This window comes from Mastomys coucha, unplaced genomic scaffold, assembly GCF_008632895.1.
Source record: "Mastomys coucha isolate ucsf_1 unplaced genomic scaffold, UCSF_Mcou_1 pScaffold20, whole genome shotgun sequence".
NCBI lineage: Eukaryota > Metazoa > Chordata > Mammalia > Rodentia > Muridae > Mastomys > Mastomys coucha.
This window is the reverse complement of record NW_022196903.1, coordinates 54,942,403-54,967,380: the sequence shown is the minus strand read 5'-3', so window position 1 is coordinate 54,967,380 and position 24,978 is coordinate 54,942,403. Positions and strand designations below refer to the sequence as shown.

General features: G+C 35.8%; 1 long non-coding RNA gene across 3 annotated transcripts in view; it reads right to left on the bottom strand.

The window, feature by feature from the left end:
- Positions 1–2,013: 2,013 nt before the first annotated feature.
- Positions 2,014–24,978, bottom strand: part of LOC116098996 — a 28,570-nt gene continuing 5,605 nt past the window's right edge. The window contains exons 4-6 of one of the 3 annotated variants that reach the window (XR_004122034.1): positions 16,818–16,978; positions 6,666–6,800; positions 2,014–2,129 (exon numbers count right to left, since the gene is read on the bottom strand). This is a non-coding gene — a long non-coding RNA (uncharacterized LOC116098996). The remainder of the gene's footprint in view (positions 2,130–6,665; positions 6,801–16,817; positions 16,979–24,978) is intronic. The other 2 variants (XR_004122033.1, XR_004122032.1) reach the window with 2 other exon arrangements.

Sequence of the window (24,978 nt, the reverse complement as noted above, 5' to 3'; positions counted from 1 at the left end):
TACAGAAGTATCCAAGGTTCTCACAATTACACATACTTTTACTTGACTCTGAAAGAACAGGCTTCCACATTCAATCATGAACAAGGCTTATAAAAAGCCTCGTAACTCAATGTGTACTCAAGTTGCTGAAGGAGAAAGATATGTGACATATTTGACAGATTTATTTTTTCCTTAAACATTAAAAAAATACAAGGAAATTAAATGGGGAAGATTTACTCTGTATTTGCTTTTCCAGGCATGTTATATAGTGCTTGTACAAAAGAACTGAGGATACTTTGCCATTCTGGTTATTATTATGATTCATGGACATCACTGCTGGGAAGGACTGTTGAGTCCTTTTCCCCTTTAGAATGTTTATACCACCTTTTGATACTATGATAGCTAGTCTTCAGGGTAGTAAGACTGCAGATCAATTTCAGCTATACCCTTTCAAGGCCAGAGTCCAAAATATGTGACATTTTCTCTAATAGGGTCTTACCTTCAGGTCTTAGCAACAATCAAGTGTTGCTACCTGCAGCTAAATATGAACAGGTTCTCTGGGAGAGGGATAGGAGCCTATAGAAAAGGGAACCGGATGGCGAGAAGACATTAAAAAATGGGACCAAGGCATGGTGTGCTTTCAGTCCTCCATCTGTATTCAACTGAATCTTTGTTTCAAGTGGGTAGGCAGAAAACCCATCCCCCAAGTCCATCAGCATCTCATGGCCCAATCAGCATCTTCATCTTCAGTCTCTGGAGGCGGGAGTTCCAGCCTAACAGGAACTTGGAGAGAGGCGTGGCTATTTGCAGGAGCTTAGAGAGAGGCGTGTCTATTTGTGGCAAGGCAAGGTCTGAAAGAACCAGCCCTTAGCTGGAGGAGGGTCAAAATCAAGGGCAGCGCAGTAGTCTATATTGTATTGAGTTTCTCTTGGTCTTCCTTGCCCACAAATGGAGGTTTTCTATGTCAAGAGCACTGAGGTTTTCTTAGTCTATGACTTTTGTGGAGTAGCATTATCAGCCTGTGTGGAATAAGACCATTTAAACAGCATATAAGCACAGCACACACACACACACACACACACACACACACACACCAGTCTCTCTCTCTAATACATATAGGGAGGTATTAATATTAATATATATTGGTGTGACTTACACACCAATATATATATACACATATACATATGTATGTATATATATGTATATGTATATATATAATTATATATATACATATGTATATATGTACATGTATATATATAATTATATATATATTCTCAATAGAGCAAAAGACCAATAGAATATGTGGCTACTCAGATGGTTCTAATTATGGCAAGTTGACATTAAAAACATCTATGGTAAAGGTGTAAGTAACCTGACCAATTGTTGTTACCACAGTTTTAGTTATCAGAGTCAATTTCTGAGTAGAAAAACAATATTTTCTGAGTAATTTTGATCAATGTCCTTTACATCTTGTTGTCTTTGGACTTGAGAATTCAGAAGCCATAGTGGCTGCCTTTAAGGGTGTGACAATGATCCTTACTTGTTTTAACTGTAGTGAAAGACTTGAGAAAAATCAATTTAAAGAAGGAAAAAGGTATTGTGGTTCAAATTTCAGAGTTCATGGCTGTTCCTGAGCCTGTGATGGGTTAATACTTAATGGTGATGAAATGAGTCAGAAAAGCTGCTGACTTCACAGTATCAAGAGCTAGATAGAGACTGAGGAGGGAAAAGGACAAGATATGCATCCTTAAATCAAGTACGAAAGTAAAGCACTCACCAACTAACTCCCAGCAGCAGCACCATCTATACAACAAACATCAACATACTTCTCTGTAGCCCGCGCAGTTGTCTCGCCAGCAAGAAGACACGCAGACACTAGGATCCTTCTGCAGCAAGCATTTATTGCATCATGAAGAGGAAGACCCCGAGCCACTAATCAGCACTGCTTATATACACCACAGCGCGGCGTGTCTGCCCATGATTGGCTGTTTGCTCATCACCCCATGTGACGCCCTGAGATGGGCCGTGACTTGGCGCCTTTTCACTCTACGCACATGCGCAAACAGTTGTTTACCAGGAGTCGACAGAGGATGTAGGCGCCATCTTGTCAAGGCGAATGCCTCTCCAGCTCTACAGCTCTCCACACTTCTCTGTGGAAACATTCATGTTAAATGTAACAGCAACTAGCAGATATATTATTGTTTACCTTACTTAACAGCAATTTAACTTTGTGATCATTTTCAGATAACTTATTTCAATATATCGCCAACATTCTTTATAATACATGTATATATTATATTGGTTAAGTATAATAAACTCATCAACAAATCTGTCCATCCGTCCATCTATCCATCCATCCATCCATCTATCCATCCATCCATCCATCCATCCATCCATCCATCCATCCATCTATCTATCTATCTATCTATCTATCTATCTATCTATCACTTGACTACTATTGTAGGGGTGAGGTTAAGTCTTCCTCTGTTGCTCATGCTGGCTTTGAAGTCATGTATTTCACCTCTGTTGCAATTATGGCTGTGAATCATTGAATTCAGCAGTGGGTACTTTTAAACCAGATAGGAACAGAAAATATTTTTTAAAAAATGCATTTATAGTTCCCATTACATTTGCCTGATATCTTCTGTAAGAGTAGCAAGTTCTCTTAACTACTCAGCCATCTTCCCAGCCCCCCTCCCATTTTTATGTTAGTTCTGCTATCCATTCTCTTTCAAAGTATCCTTTATCCCAACAAAGCTTTCCTATTTCCCTTACCTCTACAAACACTACAGTTTAAATAAAATAGTAAGTATTTGAGTTTAGAATCACTAAAGGGGCGAGAGATACAGTATGTTTGTCTATCTATATCAGAGTTACCTTTCTCTCAATATTCTTTTTCAAGTTTCATCTACATGTCTTCATTGAGTTTTATACATTGATGTTTCAGTTTTCTTTACAGCTGAACAAGTTGTCACTGTGCTTATATACCATATCTTCATTATCGATCGTCAGTTAGTGGATATCTAAGCTGATTCTACTTACCAGCTATTGTGAATAGAGCAGCAATGGATATGTTTGAATAATTATCTCTGTTGTAGGTTATAGGATCATATGCCCACGATCAGTAAGATGAGTCACATGGAAGTTCTATTTATAGTGTTTTGAGGAACTTTAAATTGATTTCTGTAGTGGCTGTCCAGTTTATAGACCCACTGAAGTAAAGTTAGGTCCACTTTCCTCACATCCTCAAAAGTATTTGTTCTCATTTGATCTCTTGGTAATAGCAATTCCTACTGGGATAAAATTTAAAGTCCTTCAAAATTATATATCTGCAATAGCTAATTATATTGAAAATGTTTACTAGGATTTGTAATTCTTCTTTTGATAATTATGTTCAGATCTATGACTACTTTTTAATTGAATTGATGTCATTTTTTAAAGTCTTGATTCTCTATTGACTTTTTCCAAATGTACAGAGGCATTTTTTTCCTTGTGATCCCATTTGTCAGTTATTGATTATAATAGTGAATAGTTAATCTATATTGAAAACCTCTGGGTTGCTGGCACTTCTAGCCACCCACCAGAGCTCTCTGGATTCGTGTATTAAAGACACCCCCCACACACACACACACACAACATTATTTTTTAATATGCCTTAGTAGTATAATGGTTGGGTATTTCCTGAACCTCCCTGTGGCTAGCATACATACTTTCCTCAAGTATTCCTGATTTAACATTTTCTGAATCTATATTTTATCTTTGCTGCCTTCCTACCTCTGGGCAGTTGCTCCACAGGGATTCTTTCCCTTAGTACCTACATTTCAGCCGCCTCATCCTCCTGTCCTTCATGGTGTGGTCAGTCCTAAGGCCCTCCAATGTTGGCATTCCTTCTTTTCTTCTCTGTGTTCTTTGCCAAGAGTCCTAAAAGTTCTGCCTCTCTCACTCTGCCCAACCATTAAACCAATTGGGGACTGGGACTCTCAGCATCTGGACACATAGATTCCCGTGTGATTTTGCGAGCCAAATTAAGACAAAGAATTAGAACCAATCCCGAACATTAGTCATATTTTTGAAGTACTGGAGTTCTATTCAGAAAATCCTTGACTGCACCTACATGTTGAGGTGAACTAGCTAATTTTCCTTCTAGATATGTCATTATATCTGGCCTTATACTGATTTATTTGATACCTTTGAAGTAGAGTTTTGTGCTGTGTGAAAAAAAATAAGTTTCTGCTTTCATCCTCCTATCTGTGGCCATCCAGTTTACTCAGCATTATTGAAAATACTGTCTTTTCTTCAGTGTGTAGTTTTTGTATCTTTCTAAAACATCAGGTAACTGTACTTGTGTGAATTTATATCTGGGCCATCTGTTCTATTATAATGACCTGTGCATCTGTTTTGTGCAACTATAATGCTGTTTTTATTGTTATGATTCTGTCGTGTGACTTGAGATCAGGTCTGTTAATTCTTCTTACACTACTATTTTCATGCATGATGGTCTGATTGTTTTTGGTCTTTCTTGCTTTCACACAATTTTCAGGCATGCCTTTCTATTGTTGTAATTTGTATTTAAAGATGAGATGTAATCATAGAGAGGAGAAGATATGGATATTTTCAGTTTTGAAACTTAACAAAATATAATTTGTATTTAATTGTTAAAGAGGGAGTGGAATCAGGCATGGCATCATGTTCTATTAAAACAAGCACGGCCTTTAATATAAGCATGGCAGGATGGTCTTTGTGAGCTCAAGTATGTCTAGGGTATGAAGTCCAGGAAAGCCAAAGCTACATACAGAGACCCTGTCTCAACAAAACAAAGTGAAACAAAACAAAACAAAACAAAACCCCAGAAAAAGCCCAAAACAACAAAAGAATGAATCTGAATTTTTTTTTTTAAATTACAATGAGTTTGTAGATTGTTCTTGGTAGGATGGCTATTTTCATTATAATAAGTCTTTTGATCTCTAACCTTGAGATGCTTTTCTATCATTTAGTGTCATGTTTATTCCCAGTTTATTTTATGGCTTATTGTGGGTTGGGATGTTTCTGTGGTTTCACTGATGAAATTGATGGTGTCATTTGACTTTAAGAAGAGTATTGACTTTTTGTGTTTTCTATCAGGAGTTTTGAAGAATATTTTGTATAAACTATAGGAGTTTTTAGGTGAAGCCTTTAGGGACACATACATAGAACCATATGAAAAAAAAAAGAATATATAGACTTCTTTTCCTATTTTTATATTTTCCCCCTCCATCTTTGTTGGTATTTGTTGTTTGTTGTTTTCTTGATTTTAGCCATTTTGACTGGCCTGAGACAAAATTTCAATATAGTAAAAATTTGCTAGCACTTTGAGAACTATACTGAAAGGGAGTAGGAACAAGGAGTAACCCTATTTAGTTCTTCATTTCAATGGGATTGACTCTAGTTTTTATGCATTTAGTTTGATGTTGTCTGTGGGTTTGTCATATAAACTGTAGTATGTTAATGTATGTCCCATTCTGTCCTGCTCTAGGACTTTTTATCATGAAGGTGTAGTTTTTCATTTATCTATTGACAGAAATATTTGATTCTCTTTCTTTATTCCAATTTATATGCTGTGTTATATGTATATATGACTGTATTCAGTTTACAAGTATTTTTTAAGAATTTTGAAATTTATATTCATCAAGAGTATTGGTTTGTAGGTTTCTTTGTCTATTTGTGCCTCTCTCTGTGTATGTGGAGTGTGTGTGTGTGTGTGTGTGTGTGTGTGTGTGTGTGTGTGTGTGTGTACACATGGGTGCTACTTACCTGGTTTGGATATGAGAGACTTACTGACTTCCAGAGGAGTTTGGAAGTGTTTGGAGTTTTTACAGTCATTTAAAAAATATAATTTATAAAGCACTGATTGTAGATATTCATTGAAAGTCTGGTAGAATTCTGTTTTGGATACATCTGGGCCTAGGTTTTTTGTAATTGGAAGTTGTTACTATTTTAATCTTCTTACTCTCAGGTAGGGTCATTTAGGTTGCTGACCTCTTGTTAGCTTACCTCTGGTTGTTTAAACAAATCTGGAAATTTGTTCACTTCTTTATATTTTCAGGCTTAATAAATTACAGTGTTCAAAAATATTGTAATTTAGAGTTCTGAATTCCTCTGATATCATCTATTCATTGCTGATTCTGTTAATCTGGGTTTTCTCTGCATCTTGGTTGATTGCCCAAGGATCTGTTCATCTTGTTTATCTTCTCTATAAGTCAGGGGCTTGATTTGATTCTAGGCATATTTTTCCTTTTTTCTATTTCATTGGTTTCTGCTCTAACTTTTATTATGTGCTTGCATCTATTTGATTTGAATTTTGTTTGAATTTTTTTGTTCTTATTTTTCCAAATTCTTTTCTACATCATCAAGTCATTTATTTGTGCTCTTTCTGAATATTTTAGTGTAAGAGTATATAGCTGGTGTAACTGTGTCCCAGAGATTATAGTGTGTTTTGTTTTAATTATTACTTTTCCAAGGAAAATTTTTGTTTCATTCTTTATTTTCCCTCTGGCTCATTCAATATTCAATAATGAGTTGTTTAATCTCTATAAGGTTTAGTATTTACTAGAGATATGCTGGCAGTCTATTTTATATTTTATTGCATTTTAGTCAGATAGGAAGCATGGAAATATTTCAATTATCTGAATTAGTTAATATTTGCTTACCTGGATATGGTCTGTGTTTAAGAGGATTCTATACACTACTCAGGAGAATGTATATTCTTTGTTGCTTAGTAGGAATATTCTTCATATATTTTTTGATCCATTGTGGTGTTTCGCTTTAATTTTTGTTTTAATGACCTGCCATTGGAGAAAGTAGGATTTTGAAGTTACCTACTATTATTGAATTGGTGTGAATCTCTGTCTTTACTTCCATTTTTGTAAAACTGTTTAGATCTGAGTATGGTGAATATGTTACAATTATAATATCTGGATTATTATAATGAAGTGGCCTTCTTTATGTCTTTTGAATGTTTTTAAAACATTGTATTGTAAGATATTACAACCCATATTCCAGCTTGCTTGATGGTCAGATCTGCTTGGCAAATACTTTTCTATTCTTTCACATTAAAGTGATGCCCATTTTTAAAATATGAGTTTATTGTAGATAATAGATTGATGGCTTTTGTTTCTTCATCCATTCAATTAGCCTTTGTCTATTGACTGAAGATTTTAGCTCATTAATTTATAAAGTTATTATTAAGGGATATATGTTGATTGAAGTCACTTAGTGGGTTTACTTGCTGTTTGTGGTCTTTGTGTTTCAATAATTGCAGTTGCATTTGTTTTTGTTTTGCAGTCTTTTGGGTATGATTATTCCCCTATTCCTTCTGAAATACTGCTGTCAGTATTCTCTACCAGGGTGGCTTTAAGGATATGAGTTCTTTTATCCTGTTTGAATCATAGAATTCTTTTGTTTTTAAATTTTTCTTTCCACTGTGCCAGATATTTTTGATGGATACAGTAGTCTAAGCTGACATCTTGTTATCTTGTTTTTTAGAACTTAGAGGACATTGCTCTAGCTTCTTGTAGCTTTCAAAGTTTCATTGAGCAATCAGCTTTCATGTTGATGTTTTTTTTTTTCCCTTCATATGTGACTTGGGTCTTTTCTCTTGGGCTTTTAATATTCTTTATTTAACATGCATATTTAGAGCTTTAGCTTTGATTCTGTGGTTTTCTTTCTTTCTTTCTTTCCATCTTTCTTTCTTTCTTTCTTTCTTTCTTCCTTCCTTTCTGTCTGTCTGTCTGTCTGTCTGTCTGTCTTTATTTCTTTTTGTCTTGGTTTTTTGAGACAGAATTTCTCTGTGTAGCCCTGGCTGTCTTGGAACTTACTCTGTAGACCAGGCTGGCTTGGAACTCAGAAATCCACCTGCCTCTACCTCCCAAGTGCGAGGATTAAAGGCATGTAACACCACTGCCCAGCTATTTTCTAATCTTATATATTTGGTATTTGGTTTGTTGTTGATATATATTCCTTTTTCTTATTTTGGGTCATCTTCTCACTATAGTTCAAAGATTCAGTCTTTTCAATAGATTCTCATAGTCCATGCATATTCCTTTATGTGTGTGTGTGTGTGTGTGTGTGTGTGTGTGTGTGTTTACATTTTTTGCTTGAGGGGACTTTTGAGTTCTGCTATTCTCTCTTCTACTTGATCCATTCTATTTGTAAGACTTATTTCTGAGTTTTATAATTGCATTATTGAGTTCTACAATTTCATCTTCATTTGTGTTTGAGTTCACATCAATATTTTCATCACTTTACTCAATTTAATTTTTGAATCTTAAATTATCTTTGTCATTATTTTAGCATTATATTTTCTTGGACATCACACAGGCATTTATTTCCCTTAACCTCATTCTTATTAACAGAATTGAAGTATTTCTTTGTATCTTCCTTAAACTCCTTTAATTCTTTGATGAATTTTATGATTTTTTTTTTTTAAGTTCTGCATCCTGGAGTTCAACTAAGAGGATTGTATACTTTGAAAAATTCATCTTCAAATCTATTCAAGGTTAATGGATACATTAATCCATTAGAATTTAAACAAGAGCAAGTTAACTAATATGGGATATAGTATAATAACAGTTGAGCTAAAATTTTATCACAAAATATCTGAGTTAATCAGCAAATAGTCATCTGTAAGGCAAGAGAGCAACCATATTACTGGAAATGGACTTAAGAAATCAGCCAAAACTTAAGATTCATGCTTTTGAGAGCCACACACAAAGTGATCATTTTAAAGCAGAGTTAGAGATGCCTGAGGAGGAGCACCTCTTAAACAAGCTATTAGCAAAAAATGCCTGCCCCATTGCAGAAGAATCTCTACATTCTTCATCTAATTTCTGCTTTGTGAATTTTTCTGTCAATCCTGTCTGTGGAATGTTCTTTGTGTCTCTTTTTCTCATTTTCTCTGACAAGATTTGGGTATTTTATGAGAGTATGTGGGAGGCAATGTTATTCATCTACCATTTCTGGAAAAATTACCTTCCATCTTGAAACTCACTGACTTAACCACTTAATGGATTTTAAATTAAATCTATCCCACAGAACAGATGTGATTTGAGCTTTGCTTTTGTATCAGTGAATGAATTCCCTTGGAGTTGTCCAGCTGTGCTTCCAACATCTTGATAGACTAGCCCTGGAATTGGCTCCCTAATTGCCTCAGGATTGAATATTGCAGGGGTTTTGAATGCCTGCTGTTATACATAATATATGTAACATTTTTACCATCATTCACATACCACATTAAGTCGTGGTGAGACAAAAATATAGTTTTTGTTATTTTATTAGATTCTTAATGTTCAAATACATGATACAAAGACCAAAATATGAGTTGGCAATTATAGCAACTATGAAAATACACATTAAAATAATGATAGCTTCTCCACTAGACTGCTAGAAGTGTAACAAAAACTCCTACTGCTGGTAGAAAGGGTGAAAACGTGAATTCTTGTAGGTTCTTTGGAAAGCCATGAGGAAGAGTCTATTAAAAATTGAAAAGGCTCATATCCTTAAGCCCAGCATTTCCACTTCAAGGCAATTACCCCATAAAAATAAGACCATCAGCAAGCAATGTATTTTGTTCAAAGATGATTATTAGAGATTTTATTACAGCAAAAAACTGAAACAAAGAGAAAGGCAGTCAGTTAAAGGCTGAATATTCCAGCCAGGGACGCTGTGCATCCATAATAAAAATTTCATTGTATTTCTACCAGATGAATTAGAGCAATTGCAACAAAAAAAATGCAATTTGATGTCATTCAAAATCTGTGGTATTACTAAGAATACACATATTCAGAAGTATTAAAGGAGACAGTAGCAAATGCTAAATACACAAATAAGGAACATGAAGGGAGATGATCATTTATGCAAATAAACAAATGAATTGAAGAAGGTAGGACCTAAATGCTAAGTGTGGCTTTGGTTTGCTTTTTGTTTGTTTTGTTGTATTCGGACTGGGTCTAATTATGTACCACAATCTAGCTAAAGCTCATTTCACAGTACAGGACATTCTCAAAATTGTGATTCTCTTCTCTCTGACTCTTAAGTGCTACAAGTATAGTTATGTGTCACCATGCCTATCACAAATACAAGTTTCTCAAGGTTTTAGGTAATTTTGCGTGGAAGATTTTTGCATTTTAATAAGTATGTATGACTTCTATCAGATACACTAGTAACATAAAATATTATTCTTGTGATAAATCTCAGCATAAGAATGACTAGACATAGATGTTTATTATACATTTAACATTCCACACCAATTTAAAACATGCATATAAACACATTCCCCCATGCTTTGTATGATGATCTTGCTGCCAGCTACATGAACTAATAAATAATAGATGAGGGAGTGGAAACTGTGATCACAATTATATTTTATGAGAAAAAAATATTTCCATGAAAAAATTCAATAACAGACAAATATACGGGCACTAAAAAGTTTCTGTATATTCAAGGATATCATCACTCAGACAAAGCAGCAGGGTGTATAATGAGAGAAAATTTTTACCACCTACATATCCAATGGATATTACCCAAAATATATCAAAACCCAAAACCTAGACTTTAAGAAAACAACCCAATTTAAAAATGTGGTACAGATCTAAACAGAATTTTCAAGAGAGGAAACTCAAATGACTTCAAAGAACTTCACTATCCAGCATCCTTGGACATTAGAAAAATGAAAACAAAATTATTTTGAGATTTCGTTATATACCGGTTAGAATAATGAAGATTAATAAAATAAATGAAAGCTGACATTGCTCGGGAGGTGGGATAAAAAGAACTCTTATCTTTTGCTGGTTGGAATATAAATTTTATAGCCACAATGGAAATCAAAGAAGTGGTTTGTCATGAAACCCTTCATTGATCTCCTTCCAGATCCAACTATATCATTCCTTGACATATATTCAAATGATATTTCTCCCTACCTAAGAGACACTTGCTCAACCATGTTCACTGCTGTTCTGTTCATTTTTTATGAAGTCCTATTTACTAATTGTTGATCTGAATGCCTATGCTAACTCTATTTTGTTCAGAAAATCCTTTCCTGTGACAATAAGTTCAAGATTGTTCCGCAGCTTGTCTTCGATCAGACACTGGGTATCTGGCCTTATTTTGAGGTCTTTAATCCATTTGGAACTCAGCTTTGTGCAGGATGATAAGTATAGATCTATTTTCTATTCAATTTGACCTGTACTATTTCTTGAAGATAATGGCTTTTCCTCCCACTATTTCTGGCTTCTTTATAAAAAATCAGGTGTGTATAAGTGTGCAGATTAATGTCTGTCTCTTCATTCAGAACCATTAATCAATTTGTCTTTGGTGGGGCAACACAATTCGGTTTTAATTAGATGCTCCTTAGTACATCTTAGTGACCCCTCCAGCAATTCTTTTGTTTTGCAGGATTTTTTTTTGTTGTTATCGTGTTTTGTTGTTGTTGTTTTTCATATGAATCTGAAAACTCTATTTTAATTTTATTCTTCACTGTCTCACAGTTTTTACCACACAAAATTTTTACTTGCTTAGTTAGAGTAACTTTAGGTGCTTTATATTATTTTGAGGTTATTGTAAATGGTGATGTTTCCTAATTTTCATATCCATTTTTCTTTTGTAAGAAAATACTGATTTTTCTGTGTTAATTTTCTATCTAGTTACTTTCCTTTTCATCAACTGTAAGAATTTTCTGTTGGAATTTTTAGGGCCACTTGTACATATTTTTCATATCATCTAGAAAACAAGAAATTTTGACTTCCTACCTTCCTATTTGCAATCCCATAACTCCAACAGTTCTTATTGCTCTAGATACAAATACAATATTGAATAGGTATGGAAAGAATGAAAAATATTGGCTTGTGCCTGATTTTAGTGGAATTGCTTTGAGTTTCTCTCAATTTAAGTTGATGTTGGCTATGGGACTGCTGGAAATTACCTTTATTATGTTGAGGTATGTGCCTTGTACCTTTTTTTATGAAAATAAGTTTTGTTTTGTTTTTGGATTTTTTATTACATAATTTATTTATTTGCATGTCATATGATATCCCCTTTCCCAGTTTCCTCTTCAAAAAAAAAAAGAAAAAGAAAAAGAAAAAAGAGAAAAACAAAAATGAAAACAAACAAACAAAAAAGCCTTGATTCCCTCCTCCCTACCCCTGCTCCTATATCTGATAGAGGGCTAATATCCAATATATACAAAGAACTCAACAAGTTAGACTCCAGATAAACCAAATAAGCCTATTAAAACTGGGTACAGAGCTAAACAAAGAACTGAGGAATACTGAATGATGAGAAGCACCTAAAGAAATGTTCAACATCCTTAGTCATCAGGGAAATGCAAATCAAAACAACCCTGAGATTCCACCTCGCACCAGTCAGAATAGCAAGGTTAAAATCTCAGGTGACAGCAGACGCTGGAGAGGTTGTGGAGAAAGAGGAACACTCCTTCATTGCTGCTGGGATTGCAAGCTGGTACAACCACTCTGGAAGTCAGTTCGGTGGTTCCTCCAGAAATTGGACATAGTATTACAAGAGGACCCAGCTATACCACTCCTGGGCATATACCCAGAAGATGATCCAACATGTAAGAAGAACACATGTTCTACTATGTTCATAGCAGCCTCATTTATAATAGCCAGACACTAGAAACAACCCAGGTGTTTCTCAACAGAGGAATGGATACAGAACATGTGCTACATTTACACAATGGAGTACTACTCAGCTATCAAAAACAATGAATTTATGAAATTCTTAGGGAAATGGGTGGAGCTGGAGTATATCATCCTGAGTGAGGTAACCCAATCACAAAAGAACACACATGGTATGCATTCTCTGATAAGTGGATATTAGCCAAGAAGAATGCAACACACAAAGTACAATCCATAAACCACAAGAAACTCAAGAAGAAGGAAGACCAAAGTGTGCTTTTTATCTTTAAATCTCTCCTAAACTTTTATTTAGAAGGAGTGCTGTATTTTTGTCGTAGGCCTTTCTTCCACTTAATGAAATTGTCCTGTTGTTTTTGTGTTTTTATTTGTTAATATGTTTGATTACCTTTATTGATTTACTTATGTTGACCTATCTCTGTATCTATGGAATGAAGCCTATTTGATTATGGTGAATGATCTTTTTGAGATATTCTTGCATTTGGTTGTCAAGTGTTTTATTGAGACTTTTTTTTGCATTTATCTTCTTAAAAAGTATAGATTTCTTTTTTGTTGAGTCTTTTTCTTTTGGTTACTTTATCTATTATTTCAAATGTTATCCCCACCTTCCCAGTTTCCCCTATGTACAAACCCTCTATCTCCTACCCACAGACTCTGTGAGGGTGCTCCCCCACCCGCTCAACCACTCCTGCCTCTGCTCCCTAGCATTCCCCTATCCTGGATAATTGAGTCTCCACAGGACCAAGGGCCTCTCCTCCTATTGATGTCAGATAAGGCCATCCTCTGCTAGATATCCAGCTGGAGCCATGGGTCACCCCATGTGTACTCTTTGTTTGGTGGTTTAGTTCCTTGGAGCTTTAGGGGATCTGGTTGGTTGATATTATTTTTCTTCCTATGTTGAGTCTTTATATATAAGCATAACTATGACCATGTGGAAAGGATTGAGCTTTTGACTGTTTTGACTTTGTGGAGGAAACCTCCCCACTACTAATTGATCATCTCACTCCAGCCACCTCTACTCATCCATGCATAACTATTTTTTTCTATTTTCCTTTCCTAATGAGATCTATTTCCTCTAGTCCTTTATTCGTATTTTCTGTAATTCTATGGATTATTGCCTACTTATCATTGACTTAACAGCTAATATCACATACAAGCCAGTACTTGCCATATTTGTCTCTCTGAGTTTTTATTACCTCACTCAGGATGAATTTTTTTCTAGTTCCATCTATTTACTTAAAAATTTCATAATTTCATTTTTTAATGACAGAATAATACTCTATTACATAAACGTACCACCAAATGACAGGAAGGTTAACACTAAACCCAACTACAAGCCCTTTGATCTATGATGGTGACCTTCCTGCAGGACATGCTAGCATAGTAGTGGCACAAAGTTTGTGGGAGTAACCAACTATCTTAGTTAGGGTTTACATTGTTATGAAGAGACACTATGGTCAAGGCAACTCTTATAAAAAACATTTAATTGGGTCTAGCTTATAGGTTCAGAGGTTCAGTTCATTATCATCATGCTGGGAACCATGACAGTTTTCAGTCAAGGATGCTGCTGGAGGAGCTGAGAGTTCTATATTTTGTTACATACGCAAAAATAAAGAAGACTAGCTTTCACATGGTAAGAGGAGGGTCTCAAAGTCCACCCTCAAAATGACATACTTCCTCCAATAAGGCTATACCTACTCTAACATACCTCCTAATAGTGCCAAGCATATTCAAACCACCACACTGACCAATATTGGATTGCATTTAAGTCCCACTCCATGAGATGGAAACCATATTCAACACAGATGATGAGGAAAAATACTGAGACTAGATAGGCCAAGGGTCTAGGGGAAGTTAAAAAACTCACTGAAGATGACCTTTTTTCTAATTCCATTGATTTATCTGAAAATTTCATGATATTTTTCTTAACAACCAAGTAATACTCCATTGTGTTAAATATACATATTTTCTTTCTCCATTCTTCTGTTGAGGGAAATCTAGGTTATTTCCAGTTTCTGGATATTGTGAACAGAACATCAGTCAACATGGTTGAGCAAGAGTACATGTAGTAGAATGAAGAATCCTCTGAATAGACAACCAAGAGTTATATAGCTGGAACTTGTGGTGCTTCAATTCCTATCTTTATGAGAACCACCATATTGATTTTCATAATGGCTGTATGAGTTTGCACTCCTACCAGGAATGCAGAGTATTCCTCTTATATCACATTGTCTCCAATATGAACTATCACTTGTTTTGTTGATCTTAGTCATTCTGCTGGTGTGAAATAAATCTCAAAGTAGTTCTGATTTACATGTACCACACAGTTAAGGATGCTGTATCTACATCTAATGAGATATTGAGTTAGCTTTTCTTTTGGTTGGCTTATACAGTGGACTATGTTTGTTGATTTTTGTATTTTGAACCATTCTTGTATCAGCAGGATGAAACCTACTTGATCATGGTAAATAGTCTTTTTTATGTTTTTTTTTTCAATTTGATTTACAATGGTTTTTTTTGAGTGTTTTTGTATCTATGTTCATATGGGAAATTATTTTGTAATTTTCTTCTTCAGTTGAGCCTTTGTGTGGTATCAAGGTAATTGTGGACTCATATAATGAATTGATCAGTGTTCCTTTTATTTCTATTTTGTGGAATAATTTGAGGAGTATTGATATGAACTCTTCTTTTAAAATACAGAAGACTTCTGTACAAAAACCATCTGGCCATGTTGTTTGGTTTTGTTTGGTTTTGAGACTTTCAATGACGGTTTCTATTTCTCTAGGAGATTTACGTCTTTTACAATTGTTTATCTGACCTTGATTTAACTTTGGTATGTAGTATATACGCAGAAAACTATTGCAGTTTGGTGTCCTACTGATTCTCAGGATTTTCTCATTGTTTGTTGCTATGTCCCTCTTTTCATTTTTGATGTTGCTAATTTGTATATTTTCTCTCCAAACATTTAGTGAAACTGGACGTGGGTTTGTTGATCTTACTGATTTTCTCAGATAGGTAAATCTAATTTCCTTGATTTTTGTATTGTGCTCTTGGCTTTTATTTTATTTTTTACCCCTGACTTTTATTATTTTTAGAAGTCTACTTCCTTGTGATGTGATTTCTTCTTTTGTTCTATTTTGTTCAGATGTCCTATTGAGTTTCCAGTCTGAGAATCTCTACAGATTTTTATGGAGATACTTGGTGCTATGAACTTGCCTCTTAGAACCATTTCATTGTGTCCCAAAGGATAGATATGATGTATACTCATTTTTGTTCAATTTTAGAAAGTCTTTCATTTCTTTATTTTGGCCTTGACCCATTTTTCATTCAGGAGAGAGTCTAGTTTAATGAGTTTTTAAGCTTCCTGCTGTTGTTGCCATCATTTAATCCATTGTGGTCTGATAGGATAAATGGAATCATCTCAATTTTCTTATACATGTGGAGACTTTGCTTTGTGTCCAAGGAATATAAGGCCAATTTTGGAAACAATTGAATGAGGTATACGGAAATAAAGTATAGTTTATTTATTTATTCTGTGGGTGTGAATGAGTGTGTGTTTAGCAGAAATGTTCCATTTGGTTTATAATGTCTGCTACCTCTAGCATTTCTCAGTTAAGTTTTTGTCTGGATGACCTATTCATTGGTGAGAGTAGAGTACTGAAGAGTCCTTCTATCAATATATAAATTGTTTATGTTGTAGATTTAAGTTGTAGTACTGTTCATTTTACAAACTTGTGTGCCCTTATGTTTGGAACATAAATTTTAAGGATTGAATTATTATTATTATTGTTATTGAATTATTATTATTATTATTATTATTATTATTATTTGTTGCAGGAATTATTTTAAAAAAGATGAAGCTACCCTGCAAACTTGCTTTCCCACCAAGCCATGTTTTTGAGCCATTAACATTCAGCCTTAATACTAAGCTCTGGCGGGTTTTTGTTATTTACTCCCAGCAAGCCACATCTCGCTCGCATGCAACTTTTTACACACTCCCACAATCATTGATCTAAATAGCGCCTATTACCCGGTAAGTAAAGCATGACTCTTAAGGCTTTAATATCCAATCAGATTCATATAATAATAAAAATACAATTTACAAGATGCCAATTTAATAATTTTAGAATCAGATAATAAAGACAATATTCTAACCCAATTAATCTCTTTTGTAAAAACCTGCTTGGTTGTATAGCCCTGTGGGGTCTGGACCATCCTCATTGTCTGCATCCATAATGATGACATCTCGTTCTCTCCTGACCCTTTTTTCTTCTTCAACTCTAGCTCCACCTCTCCATTCCTGTCCAATCACAGGCCTGTCATTGTGATTAGACAGAGAAAATGAGACAGCTATTATTATTATTATTATTATTATTATTATTATTATTATTATTATTTACAATCTATCCATTATTCCCCACTCCCACAACTCCTCATTACATTCCCCCTCCCCCTTGCCTCCTAGAGGATGCTCACCCACCCCTAGGCTTCCCCACTCCCTGGGGCCTCAAGTCTCTCAAGGATTAGGCACATCTTCCACTGACACCAGACAAGGCAGTCCTCTGCTATATTTGTGTCAGGGGCTGTAGACCATCTCCTATATACTGCCTAGTTGGTGACTCATTGTATGGGTGCTCACTGGGTTCCGGGTCAGTTGAGAATGTTGGTCTTTGAATGGGGTCTCCCTCCTCTTCTGCTTCTGACATCCTTCCCCTAATTCAACCATGGTGGCCCCCGACGCCAGTCTAATGGTTGGGTGTATGTATCTGCATCTGTTATAAACAGCTACTTGTTGGGCCTCTTGGAGGACAGCCATGCTAGGCTCCTATCTGTAAGTATATCAGTGATAGGCCTTGTTGTCTCCTCATGAGATAGATCCCCAGTTGGTTCGGTCTCTGGACCACCTTTCCCTCAGTCTCTTCTCCATTTTTGTCCTTGCAGTTCTTTTACACAGGAAAATTTATAGGTCCTACATCTTGACTGTTGGTTGGTAAAACCATCCTTCCTCTTGAGGCCCTGACTATCTATTGGAGGTAGACTCTTTGAGTTACCTCTCCCCACTGTTGGGCATTTCATCTAAGGGCATTCCCATTGAGTCCTGAGAGTCTCTCACCTCCCTCGTCTCTGGTACTTTCTAGATGGTCTCCCCACCAGTAGAAATATGCCTTCTGAGACTGCATATTTCCATTCATTCTGCTTGTCTTTTCTCCTGCTGCCCTCAATATATCTGATCCTGTTCCCCCTTTCCCCCTCCTTCATCCCCTCTCTCACCCAAGCTGCTCTCTCCCTCTGCCTCCAGTGATTATTTTCTTCCCCCTTCTAAGTGGGATTGAAGGATTCTCACTTGGCCTTTCTGCTTGTTAAACTTCTTTTTTTATTTTTTATTTTTTTAAGCTTTATTGCATTATGATGAGAAAAGTTACATGATTTCAATTTATCTGAATTTGTTAACATTTAAACATATTTTAAGTAAGTAGAATTAACTCACATTCTTGTTTCCCTTTTCTACCCCAACTCCTCCTAGAGACCCCCTTCAATACCTATAATATCTTTTTTGTCATATTCTTTAAAATTTATAGAATATTATAACAATAAAAATAAGTATTATAAAAGTTGCTTGATATAGAACAACAATCAATTTAACAGTCTTATGAAGATCCTTGTCTACAGCAATACTGAAAACATACATTTTTCTCAATATAAATTTTAAATAACTCCAAACATATTAACTGTATATTTCAATGTAATATATCACTGCTAGTATTTTCTTAAATGAACATAAATATATAAAGTATTTTTGTTTGTTTGTTTTATTTTATATTTGGTAGAGTTTATATCCTGCACTTTTTGGCTAATATCCACTTATTAGTGAGTACATACTATCTATGACATTTTGGGTATGGGTTACCTCACTCAGAATGATATTTTCTAGTTCCATACATTTGCCTGCAAAACTGACAATATCCTCATTCTTAATAGATGAATAGTATTCCACTATGTAAATGATCATTTTCTGTATCCATTCTTTTTTGAGGGACATTTTTGGGTTATTTCTAATTCCTGTCTATTATAAATAAGATTGCTATGAACATATTGGAACACATGTCCTTGTGGTATAGTGGGGCATCTTTTGAGTATATTTCCAAGAGTGGTATAGCTGGGTCTTCAGGTAGGTCTATTTCCAGTTTTCTGAGGTACTACCACATTGATTTCCAGAATGCTTGTACCAGTTGAAATCCTATCATTAATGGAGGAGTGTTCCTCTTTCTCTATCTATATCCTCACCAGCATATGCTGTCAACTGAGTTTTTGATCTGAGACATTCTGATTGGTCTAATATGGAATCCCAAGGTCATCTTGATTTGCATTTCCTTGATGACTAAGGACTTTGAACACTTTTTAAAGTGCTTTTCAGCCATTTCAGATTGCTCTATTGTTAATTCTCTGTTTAATTATGCATCCCATTTTTAAATTGGATTATTTATATTTGGAGATTCTTGATGGATTTTTTTTTACTTTAATGAGTATGTATTGTCCTTTCTTACCTCTTCTGATTAGTTTTGGTTTGAAGTCTCTTTTGTTGGATATTAAAATTGTTTCACCAGCTTGTTTCATGTGTCCATTTGTTTGGAAAATCTCCTTTCTTTCTTTTTCTTTCTTTCTTTTTATTTCTTTCTTTTTCTTTCTTTCTTTCTCTCTTTCTCTCTCTTTCTTTCTCTCTTTCTTTCTTCCTTTCTTCTTTCCTTCCTTCCTTCCTTTCTTTCTTTCTCTCTTTCTTTCTCTTTCTTTCTTCCTCCTTTCTTTCTTCCTTCCTTCCTTTCTTCCTTTCTTTCTTTCTTTCTTTCTTTCTTTTTTTCCTTCTTTCTTTCTTTTAGAAGGCCATTGTGATCAACTGTGAATGGGGTCAGAGAGGAAAGGGAGACCACAGACTAGAGAGCTATGTATGGGACTATGGAAAATTGTTTCTAGAGAAGCAGAAGAGGAGTGGATCTGGCTGCCCTGTCAGGTGAAGCCCTTTTGTAGGCACGGGGTACCTGACAGCACTGGGGGATAGGGCAAAGCAATGAATTGGGAAAGGAAGTTTACAAGGGGATCTGGGGGATCCACAGGAGATGGAAACAGGGGGCAAGGAAGGCTGGCACCAACCTTCTGCTGTAGAGGTGGAGGTATGAATTGGGGATTGAATGGGTCAAACAAAAAAATATATAAACAACCAAAGTAATTAGACAGAAAATTGAAATAGAGAAATGGTAAAACTTGATGCAGATGTTCAATACAACTAATATGCCCATGGCTGCTTCTGCATATTTTATATGAGAACTATAGCATAATAGTACAGTGGCTGAGAGAACTTATGAAGACGTTATATGGGTAGCTGAACTGCAGCTAGTCCACCCAAAATCCCATGGGCCAGGAAGCTTTCTTCCACACCTCCCTTCTCTTTTTCATTTTCAACTGATACTGTTGATCACTGAAGGGAGAAATAAAGGACTTATGCTGAAAGGTGCCCAATTTGTGAACAGATGATTGCTTGTACTTTAAGTTTTTGGTTCTTTTAACACAACTGTGACAATATAACCTTTCTCAGTAGACTCTCATGATGTATGGTTATACTGCCTTTGGACGTAGTGGGTCCTGGGTTCCCTTATTGGCCATCTTAAAGGTGCCCAACATTCTGTAGAATATTGGACCTCTGGGCATTCATATGGGTCACACTCTACTTTCAGACACATATCCTCACATTTGACTAATACCATCAGGTAGCTGCTTGGATCCCCAGCAATTTTTGCTTGGTACTTGGTTATTTTATCTAGTCTTGTGAATCCTCTATGTGGTGATGTTCAAACTCTATATCTATTCAGCAAATGTTTCCCAGGAAGCACTTCTGTAGGAGGATTCTAAAACCAGCACTAAGCTCCTTCATGATTTCTTGGGTTGATATGAGACAAAGCCAGGCAAATTTGAGAAGGCTTAGAGTATATTATCTATAGCTATATTGTCCATACAGTGTGGGAGGTGGTGGTGGTGGTTTTAGCTCCCTTTATGTCTGTGTTGTCTGAGGCCACCCATCTTTGTCCTCCATCTGAAAATGCAGAAAATATTCCATTGCTGACAACTTGAGGTTTGCTGTATAGAATATCAATGCAGAAGAGCAGCAATCTTGATTCTGGTTTCTAAGACAATGGGCCTTTGCTATGTTTGAAAACCTGTGGGCCCCAAATTCATCTGCTGTGAGTAATCTAGAGATGAAGTAGGTTCTTTATGGAGGTAATTACATGATAAAAGTGGCAGGGTCATGAACAGAGTAGATGATCTCCAAAACAAATGGACACCATAAGAAGGTCTTGTACACGAGCTAGAGTAGTCCTCAGTAGCCAAGAAAACTGTCAAAATCTTGAACTTGAACTTCCAGCCTTCTGAATTGTGAAAAAACAATTTCCGTTTATGAGAAGCCACTGTCCTGGCTTATTTTGCTATAGTAGCCTATATGGGCTCAAAAAGTCCCAGAAATAAGCATCACTGGACACACTTGGTAAATTCCAGCGTAGGAGCACTGAAGGGTAGCATCAACCCAGGAGTTATCCAAGCAAAGAACACCAGGGCTCTGTGTTCCCACAGCCATCTTAGGGCTTAGGGTAACTATCTGTGTGTTCTAGTTCCTTTCATGAACAATTGATACTGAAAATGCAGAAGCAGGAGGCCAGGTGGCCAACTTTCATGTTTTTATAGTATCTTGTAGACCCAAGTGTAACTTCCAGTGTATGTTCTCTGGCCTAATGTATACATGATTAGGCAGGTGCTGAATTTATCCCCTTCTACCATTAACCACATGCTGTTTATTACTCACTTCTGTTCTAACTTTTACCATATGCAAGGACAAGATCAAGTAATCTGAGAAAATGGATTATTTCAGATTCATTTTATTTTTCCAACTGCAAAACTAAGAAAACATATTTTTCTTTCTCCTCTTCCTCTGCACCCTTCCTCCTTCATTTCTTCATTGTGTAGAGAATATCTTAGTCTATAATGGCTTGTTGAAGCACGTACCCAATTGTATATAGTCTGAGTATTTTATTCTGGATTTTTGAACTGAGGTACAAGTCAAAACATAGTCATCACCTTTCTAAGTCTTCAACTCTTTCTAAGTAAATTTTCCAAGGTAAACTGATATTTTATACACTACCTGCTTATAATTTTTGTATTGTAGCTATGGACCTTCAAAAGTTAACTATTATGGATGTTTACCATTGATCTTTCTGATACACCAGAACATGATGGTAAGTTCCTATTACTGAAAACCCCACATGCTTTGGTCATAGGACATAGAAAAATCAGTGAGTCCTGGAAGGTGGTTACACCATGTTGACTGCCTTTAGAGTACAGTAATATTCTATGAAAGTTGCTGGAGGAGCTTACTAACAGTCTCTAGCTGTGTACTTGTGAGCTATAAATGACAGCAAAGGAGACAAGATTTACTTTTGTGCAGAAGTTTACCATGAACATGGGAATGACCCTCTTAGCTACTTTGATATTGCTGTGAACAAGTACCATGACCAAGTAAACTGATAAAGGAAAGAGTTTATTGGACTCTTATGGATTCAGACAGTGAGTTCATGGACATCCTGGCAGGAATCATGGCCACACACTGGCAGTTATGGGACTGGAGCAGTTGTTGAGAGCTCAGACTTTGAGAAAACAACCATGAGGGAAAGGAAAACCTCAAAGTTCACCTGCAGTAACATACCTTTTGCTTCCATGACTCAACTCCTAATATTTCCCAAATCATTGCAGCAACAGGAGCCTAAATACTCATGCATATGAGTATATGGGCCCACTTTTATTGAGACCACTACAAGGACCAACTACTTTCTTATTGGAATTAAGAGATAATCCACAGGATAAAAAGAATGCTTCATGGTATAAAACTGGAGAAGAACTTTTGACTGGCAAACTCACAGGCCCATAGGATAAACCTACACAATTCCTGTGTTAAAGGTCCTATCAAACTGCTTTCTGAATTCAGAAGTCTATACTGATAGGTTAGTAAGCTCTCAGGCCTCATCAGAGAGGTTTCTTACTGCAGAGAGTTGTGTTAAACATTGGAAACTACCAACATTCAGAGATTGAATCTCTGCAGAATGTCCTGGGCATGCATGGGTGCTCTCACACACATACACACACCTACTCACACACTTATACACGATTTATATTACACCTTCTTCTTAGTATCAGATACCATTCAAGAAGAGTTGGTTGAAAGATTTTAAGATACAGAGGTTAAGGAGGATGGAATAAAGCAGTGTCACATGAACAAGTCATTGCTGCTACCTTTAGGAACACTGAGATCAAATCAGTCAATATTGTAGCATGGAAACAGGCTCACTAACCCTACCCATGACTGAAAAGCTGTTGACATATTATGGCTGATTGAGAAGGAAGAGTAAGTTTACTTTAGGATGCTGATGTTTGATAGGTTGTAAAAATATTCAGTGGATGTTACCACAGCCATGGGGATGTGAATGTGAAATGTTGGCTTAGGTAGGGCATTAAGAAAAAAAGAAGAAAAAGTAAAAGGAGAGGAGGAAGAGAAGAAAGAAAGGATGAGGAAAGAAGAAGAGATGGAAGAAGAAAATATAATAATAATAACAATAATAATAATAATGATAATAATAATATGTGGAGGAGGAGGAGAAGAAAAAGAAGAAGAAGAAGAAAAGAAGGAGGAGGAGGAGGAGAAGGAAGAGGAGAAGAAGGAGGAGGTAAAAAATAAAAGGAAAAGAAAAATAAAAAGAAATAGAAGAATGCAGCAACACCAACACCAAGTTGGGGCAGTTGAGTTGGATATCAGGGAGGATTGGGAGACAGGAAGAAGAATATGGTCAAAATATATTCATATATAAAATTTTCAGAATTAAAAGTTCATTGTTAAATGTTGTTAAAATTGTTATGAAAATATTTGTCTTTTAAAGGAAAAGTCACTGTCACTGTAATTCATGTGTATGTGCATTGGACTATACTATTTGGCTCGAAAGCCAGATGATGGGCAGAGCTTAGTTCTCTCACTTATGGTTTTCAACCATTTTATTTTTTTCTTGAGGAAATATGAAATACTGCATTATGATCCTTAGGGAGGCTTTTAACAAATGTTTTGATCTTCACTGTGAAAAAGGTTATCTTCATTGCCATTTAATTTTCTATTTTGTGAATTCAATACCTCAAATAGAAAGTTCTTAGGTACCAATATGAACTATTAAAAATAGAAAGTTATGTGACTCTGCTATTTAATTTTAGGAAGATTCATTATTGCTTTCCTATATCCTATGAATCTTACAGGACAAAACATTATGTTCCAGCACTAATGTGTGGCTGTTGACACCTGTATTTGTTTAGGTGAAATACCTTGGCACAGTGAAAGCATGGAGCCCACTCTACAGTGTTCTAATAAGACTGCTGTCTTAGTTACGGTTTCCATTCCTCTGAAGAGACACCATGACAAAAGCAACTCTTATAGAAGACAACATTTAACTGGGGCCTATCTTACAGATTCAGAAGTTCAGTCCTTTATCATCAAGACAGGAGCACGGCACCTTCCTGGGAGGCATGGAGTAGGAAGAGCTGAAAATTTTGCATCTTGTCTCAAAGACAAACATGAGAAGACTGGCTTCCAGGCAGCAAAGAAAGTTTCTCAAAGCTCACCCCCACAATGACACACTTCTTCCAACAAGTTCATGCCTCCTAATAGTGCCATTCCCTGGACCACCCATATTCAAACCCCACACAAGCAATATGCCCTAGCAGATGTGATTTTTAGAATTCCAAAGGGAGGCCATCCTTTCTTTTAAAATATCTAGTATTGAAAAATATAGATTACAAAAAGAAGACAGTTTTGTCAGAATGACTTCAAGATCTGTTTCCTATATAAGGTAGAACCACATAACCTATTAATTTGTATTGACATTTACATGAAATTTTTGTGAATATTCTTGCTGCTTGAACCTTCAATTTTTAACTGCCCACCATAATTAACACTGTAACCCTTAGGTATATAGGCAGAAGACCTTTGTTCCTTACTTATTTATGTGTATTCCATTTTTCTGGATTCTTCTTGCCATTGCAGAATCTTTTATTAGCCTCCATATTGAGGTGTTAAGAATGCAATTCTTGGGCTGGAGAGATGGCTCAGCCATTAAAGGCTAGGCTCACAACCAAAAATATAAGAATGCAATTCTTAGCTGGGCAGTGGTGGCACTTGCCTATAATCCCAGTGGTTGGGAGGCAGAGGCAAGTGGATTTCTGAGTTTGAGGCCAGTCTTGT